The sequence below is a fragment of the Rattus rattus genome, chromosome 16 (genome assembly GCF_011064425.1).
Source record: "Rattus rattus isolate New Zealand chromosome 16, Rrattus_CSIRO_v1, whole genome shotgun sequence".
NCBI lineage: Eukaryota > Metazoa > Chordata > Mammalia > Rodentia > Muridae > Rattus > Rattus rattus.
The window spans coordinates 9,692,781-9,699,535 of record NC_046169.1 but is presented as its reverse complement, the minus strand read 5'-3'; positions in this window follow the sequence as shown (position 1 = coordinate 9,699,535).

The window sequence follows — 6,755 nt, the reverse complement described above, 5'->3', positions numbered from 1 at the left end:
TCTCCTGCTTGCCTTTGGAACAAGATTTTGAACTCTCAGCTCCTTCTGCTCCAAGCCTGCCTGGACACTGCTATGTTCCTGCCTTGATGATAAGAGATTGAAACTCTAAACCTGTAAGCCAGCTCCAATTAGATGTTGTCCTTTTAAGAGTGGCATAGGTCATGGTGTGTGATCACAGCAGTAAAACCCTAAGACACAGTTTAAAAGGCCAGAAACCATCTTCAACAAAATCACAGAAGAAAACTAAATGTTCAAGAACCCTACAAGAACACCAAGTAGATTGAACCAGTAAAGAAGATCCTCCTACCACGTAATAATCAAAACACTAAATGTACAGAACAAAGAAAGAATATTAAAAGCTGTAAGGGAGAAAGGCCAAGTAACATATAACGGCAGACCTATCAGAATTACACCAGACTTCTCAACAGAGACTCCAAAAGTCAGATCCTAGACAGATGTAATGCAGACCCTAAGAGACCACAGATGCCAGCCCAGACTACTATACCCAGCAAAACTCTCAGTTGCTGTAGATGGAGAAACCAAGATAGTCCACAACAAAAACAAAATTTTTTTTTTTTGGTTCTTTTTTTTGGGAGCTGGGGACCGAACCCAGGGCCTTGCGCTTCCTAGGCAAGAGCTCTACCACTGAGCTAAATCCCCAACCCCCACAACAAAAATTTAAACAATATCTTTTTACTAATCCAGCCCTACAGAGAATACTAGAAGGAAAACTCCAACACAAGGAGGGTAACTACACCCAAGAAAACAAGAAATTAATCACTTCACAACAAACCCAAAAGAAGAGAATCATATACACATATAATACCATTTCCAATTAAAAAAGAACAGGAATCAACAATCTTTGGTCATTAATATCTCTCAACATCAATGGATTCAATTCCCTAATAAAAAGAGATGGGTTAACAGACTAGATAAATAAGCGGGATCCCTCATTCTGCTGCATATAAGAAACATACCTCAGGGGGAAAAAAAGAGACAGATACTACCTCGGGGGGGGTTGGGGGGGATAGATAAACACTACCTCTCAGTAAAGGGAAGAAAAAGAGCTTTCCAAGCAAATGGTCCCAAGAAACAAGCTGGAACCACCATTCTAATAGTCAGTAAAATAAACTTTCAACCAAAAGTAATAAAAAGAGATGGGGAAGAATACTTTATACTCATCAAAGGAAAAATCCACCAAGATGAAGCCTCCATTCTGAACATTGATGTTCCAAATGCAAGGGCACCCACATTCATAAAAGAAACTTTACTAAAGCTCAAAACACCCATTAAACCTCACATAATAATAGTAGGAGACTTCAAAATCCAACTCATACCAATGGACAGGCCATTAGAACAGAAACTAAACAGAGATACAGTAAAACTAACAGAAGTTATGAACCAAATGGATGTAACATCTGCAGAACACTTTACCCCCAAACAAAAGAATATACCTTCTCAGCACTTCATGGAATCTTCTTCAAAACTGACCATATAATCAGACACAAAACAAGTCTCAACAGATATAAGAAGAGTGAAATAATCCCATGCATCCTATCATATCATCAAGGACTAAGGCTAGACGTCAATAACAACAAAAACACCAGGAAGCCCACATATTCATGGAAATTGAACAACTCTCTACTCAATGATAACTTGGTCAGGGAAGGAATAAAGAAAGAAATTAAAGGCTTCCTAGAATTCAATGAAAATGAAGGCACAGCATACTGAAACTTATGGGACACAGTGACTTATGAAAGCAGTGTTAAGAGGAAAATTCATAGGACTAAGTACTTTTAAGTATAAATTGCATACTATACTAACAACTTAACAGCACAAATGAAAGCTCTAGAACAAAAAGAAGTAAACACACCCAAGAAGAGTAGGCACAGGAAATAGTTAAACTCAGGGCTGAAATCAACCAATTAGAAACAAAGAGAGCAATCAACCAATTAGAAACAAAGATTCAACAAAACCAAGAGCTGGTTCTTTGAGAAAATCAACAAGATAGATAAACCCTTACCCAAACTAACTAAAAGGCACAGAGACACTATCCAAATTAACAAACTCAGAAATGAAAAGGGAGACATAACAACAGAAACTGAGGAAATTCAAAAAGTCCTCGGATCTTACGACAAAAGCCTATACTCAACAAAACTGGAAAATCTAGATGAAATGTATGACTTTTTTAGACAGATACCATGTACCAAAGTTAAATCAAGATCAGGTAAACTATCTAAGCAATTCCATAATCCCTCAAGAAATAGAAGCAGCCATTAAAAACTTCCCAGCCAAAAAAAAGCCCAGGACCAGATGGTTTTAGTACAGAATTCTATCAGACCTTCAAAGAAGAGCTAATACCAATACTCCTCAAACTATTCCACAAAATAGAAACAGAAGCAACACTACCTAATTCATTTTATGAGAGTACAGTCACCCTGATACCTAAACCACAGAAAGACTCCAACAAAGAAAGAGAACTTCAGACAGATTTTCCTCATGCACATTAATGCAAAAATACTCAATAAAATTCTTACAAACCGAAACCAAGAATATATCAAAAACATCTTTTACCATGATCAAGTAGGCTTCATTCCAGTGACGCAGGAGTGCTTCAATGTATGAAAGTCCATCAACATAATCCACTATATAAACAACCTCAAAGAAAGAGTCATATGATCATCTCATTAGATGCTGAAAAGGCCTTTGACAAAATCCCATGCCCCTTCATGTTAAAAGTCTTAGAGAGATTAGGAATTCATGGTACAGACATAAACATAACAAAAGCAACATACAACAAACCAATAGTCAACATTAAATTAAATGGAGAGAAACTTGAACCAATCCCACTAAAATCAGGGACAAGACAAGGCTGCCTACTCTCTTCCTATCTATTCAATATAGTACTTGAAGTTCTAGCCAGAGCAATTAGACAACAAAAGGAGCGCGAAGGGATACAAATTGGAAAGGAGAAAGTCAAGATATCACTATTTTTGGATGCTATGAGAGTATATATAAGCGACCACCAAAATTCTACCGGAGAACTCCTACAACTATTAAACAACTTCAGCAAAGTGGTGAGATTTAAAATTAACTCAAACAAAACAGTAGCCTTCCTTTATACAAATGATAAATGGGCTGAGAAAGAAATTAGAAACACTCTTCACAATAGCCACAAATAATACAAAATATCTTGGTGTAAGTCAAACTAAGCAAGAAGGTGAAAGATCTGTATAAGAACTTCAAGTCCAGGCTGGAGAGATGGCTCAGCGGTTAAGAGCACCCGACTGCTCTTCCAGAGGTCCTGAGTTCAATTCCCAGCAACCACATGGTGGCTCACAACCATCTGTAAGGAGATCTGATGCCCTCTTCTGGCGCATCTGAAGACAGCTACAGTGTACTTATATATAATAAATGAATAAATCTTAAAAAAAAAAAAAAAGCAAATAATCCAATTTTAAAATGGGGTGCAGAGCTAAACAGAGAATCCTCAACAAAGGAATGGAAAACAGCCAAGAAGCACTAACAGAACTAACTATTCAACATCCTCAGTCATCAGGGAAATGCAAATTGAGACGACCCCGAAATTCCACCTTAAACCAGTCAGAATGGCTAAGGTCAGAAACTGAATCAACAGCACACGCTGAGGAGGGCGTGGAGGAAGGGGAACTCCTCCATTGCTGGTGGGATTGCAAACTGGTGCAACCACTCGGGAAATCAATTTGGCAATTCGTCAAAAAAAAAAAAAAAAAAAGAAATCGGAATTAGTTTTACCTGAAGACTCAGCTGAACATGCCCTGGGCATAAACCTGAACAATGCTCCACCACACCACAAGGACACGTGCTCCACTATGTTCATAGCAGTCTTAGTCATAGGAGCCAGAAGCTCGAAACAACCCAGATGTCCTTCGAGTGAAGAATGGATACAGAAAATGTGGTTCGTTTACACAACAGAATACTATTCAGCTACTAAAAATGAGGACACTGTGAATTTTGCAGGCAAATGGATGGAACTAGAAAACTGAATTGGGTAAGCCAGATCTAAAAGGATATGAATGCTATGTACTCACTGATAAGTGGATATTAGCCAAAATGTACAAAATATCCACGATACACCCACAGACCCTCAGATGTTAAACAAGAAGGAAGGACCACATGACGATGCTCCAATCCCATTTAGAAGGGGGAACAAAATAATCCCAGGAAGTAGAGGGAGGGAGAGAGAAGGGGAAGGGAAAAGGGGGGAAGGTTCAGGTTTGGGGGGAGACAGGAGAGAAACCATGAGGTCCAGGAGAATGAATGAAAATATGCTGCTCCCTGGGTTGGGGAGTTGGGGTGAAGGGAAGCTCTAGAAAGTTCTAGAGACCTGGGATATGAGAGGCTCCCAGGATTCATTGTGGGTGACCTCAGCCAACAGGCTCAACAGGGGAGATGGAACCTGAAGAGACCACCTCTAGTAGTTAGACAAGGCCCTCAGCGGAGGGATCAGGACACCAACCCACCATGTTCCTGTCTAAAAAAACATGCAGGGACAAAAATGGAGCAGAGACTGAAGGAATGGCTGACTAGTGACTTGGGATCCATCCATGGGTGGGTAGCAAACCCTGACACTATCACTGATGCTATATCATGCTTGCAGACAGGCATTGAGCATAGCTGTCCTCTGAGAGGCTCTACCAGCAGCTGACTGAGACAGATGCAGATACTGCCAAGCACTGGACTAAGGTCGGGGCCCCTATGGATGAGTTAGGACTGAAGGAGCTGAAGGGGATAGAAGACCAGCAGTATCAACTAGCCTGGAGCCCTGGGAGCTCCCAGAGACTAAGCTACCAACCAAAGCTCATACCTGGACTGATCAAAGCCCAAGGCACATGTGTAGCAGAGGACTGACTTGTCTGGACTCAGTGGGAGAGGATGTGCCTAATCCTATAGAGACTTGATGCCCCAGGGAAGGGAGTACCTCTGGGACAGGGAAGCACTCTCTCAGAGGCAATGGGGAAGGAAGGTGAAGAACTCTGGGAGTGGGGACTGGGAAAGGAGGCAATGTTTGGGATGTAAATAAATACAATAATTCATAACTGAAAAATTGACTCTAAGAGATAATCTTCCCTCTGCATAAGAATTCCTGTTGGAGAATGAGTAGAAGGCAGGATAACTAAAATACAGTAAGTCAATACACTCTATTATGGGCATTCTGTAACTTCTTTTCTATTAGAGCCAATTCCTTTTCAGCTTCAGCTGACAATCTTCTTGGACTATTCCTTTATCACATTGCAAGGTTTGAAATAAATTACACAGCTCTTCTCAGTGGTCAAACCAGTTGTAGCCCAAAACCAGTTAATATCTCCCCTTAACTTTTGAAAATCATTAAGAATATTTAACTGGTCTTTCCTGATTTGTACCTTTTGTGGTCAAATTTCCTGCAGATTTATCTTATATCTTAGGTAATTAACAGAATTTCCTCTTTGTATTTTTTTTAAAGAACAATTTGTAATCCTCAATAAAGCAAAAAGAAAAAAATGTTTTAGCTTTAGTAAACATTTGCTCTAAGGGATCTCTATTTGAACCGACCAGCAAAACATCATCCATATAATGGTAAATTATGGATTGAGGACATTGTTTACGAATTATTTCCAATGGCTGCTGTACAAAATATTGGTGTAAGGTGGCAGGACTTTCCACTGGTACCTTTTGGTTGGTTAAATGTGGGCACTGCGAAGGCAATGCTCTATCTTGTTCTTATAAAGGGATTGTGAAACAAACAAACAAACAACCCTTTAGATCAGTCACTATGGTAGGCCATTCTTAGGTAACAAGGATGGCAGTAGGTTTCCAGGCAGTAAGGAACCCATTGACTGAATAATTTTTGTCAACTGCTCTCAGATCTGTTACCATCCTCTGTTTGCCAGATTTCTTTTTATATATTTGGTTGTGAGCCTAGCCTTTAACGGCTGAGCCATCTCTCCAGCCCCAGATTTCTTTTTAATGACAAATACAAGAGAGTTCCAAGGGCTGGTAGACTCCTCTACGTGTCGAGCCTCCAGCTGCTCTTAGACTAGCTGTTCTAGTGCCTGTATTTGTCCTTTGCGATGGGCTATTGCTCAATCCAAACAGGTTGCTCAGTCAACAACCTTAGCGGTTAGGCTGTTGGTGTTTAGTCATCAGTGGCTTCCTCAGTCAAGGTTGAAGAGTTAGCCTCTGCTGTACTCTGTCTGTGGATAGCCTGAACAGTCTGCAGCTGTCCCTGATAACCTCCTTTAATTTCTTTATTAAAACACCTCCTTAGGACCTATCTCTAAACTTGGAGAAATGCTAATCTGTGTGTCCCACTGTTGCAATAGACCTTGTCCCCATAAAGTCATGGCTGTATCCGCCACATATGGCCTTCCCCTGACCTTCTGGTCCTATACATTTAATCCATTAAGACTTCACTGTTGTCGTAAAATTGTATTAAATGGTTTTCTTTTACCCCCTCTAGATCCGGCACCACAGTGCCCCAAGATATCTGGTAGATCTCTTGCCAGAAACACACATCCCAACTCCATGGCGGCCCAGTGTCTCTGCCACCACATACTCTCCCAAAGTCAAATCGCCAAAAGAAAGAACACACGACCCAATAACCTCTGATCCAACTGGATCTTTGACAGCCACAGCAATGGGTATCTTGTTTTTCTTTATCTCCTGTAATGGTTTGCCCAGCCACAGTTGCATTGGGAGCACTTGCTTCTGTGTCTGCAGTAGTTTTAATCCATTCA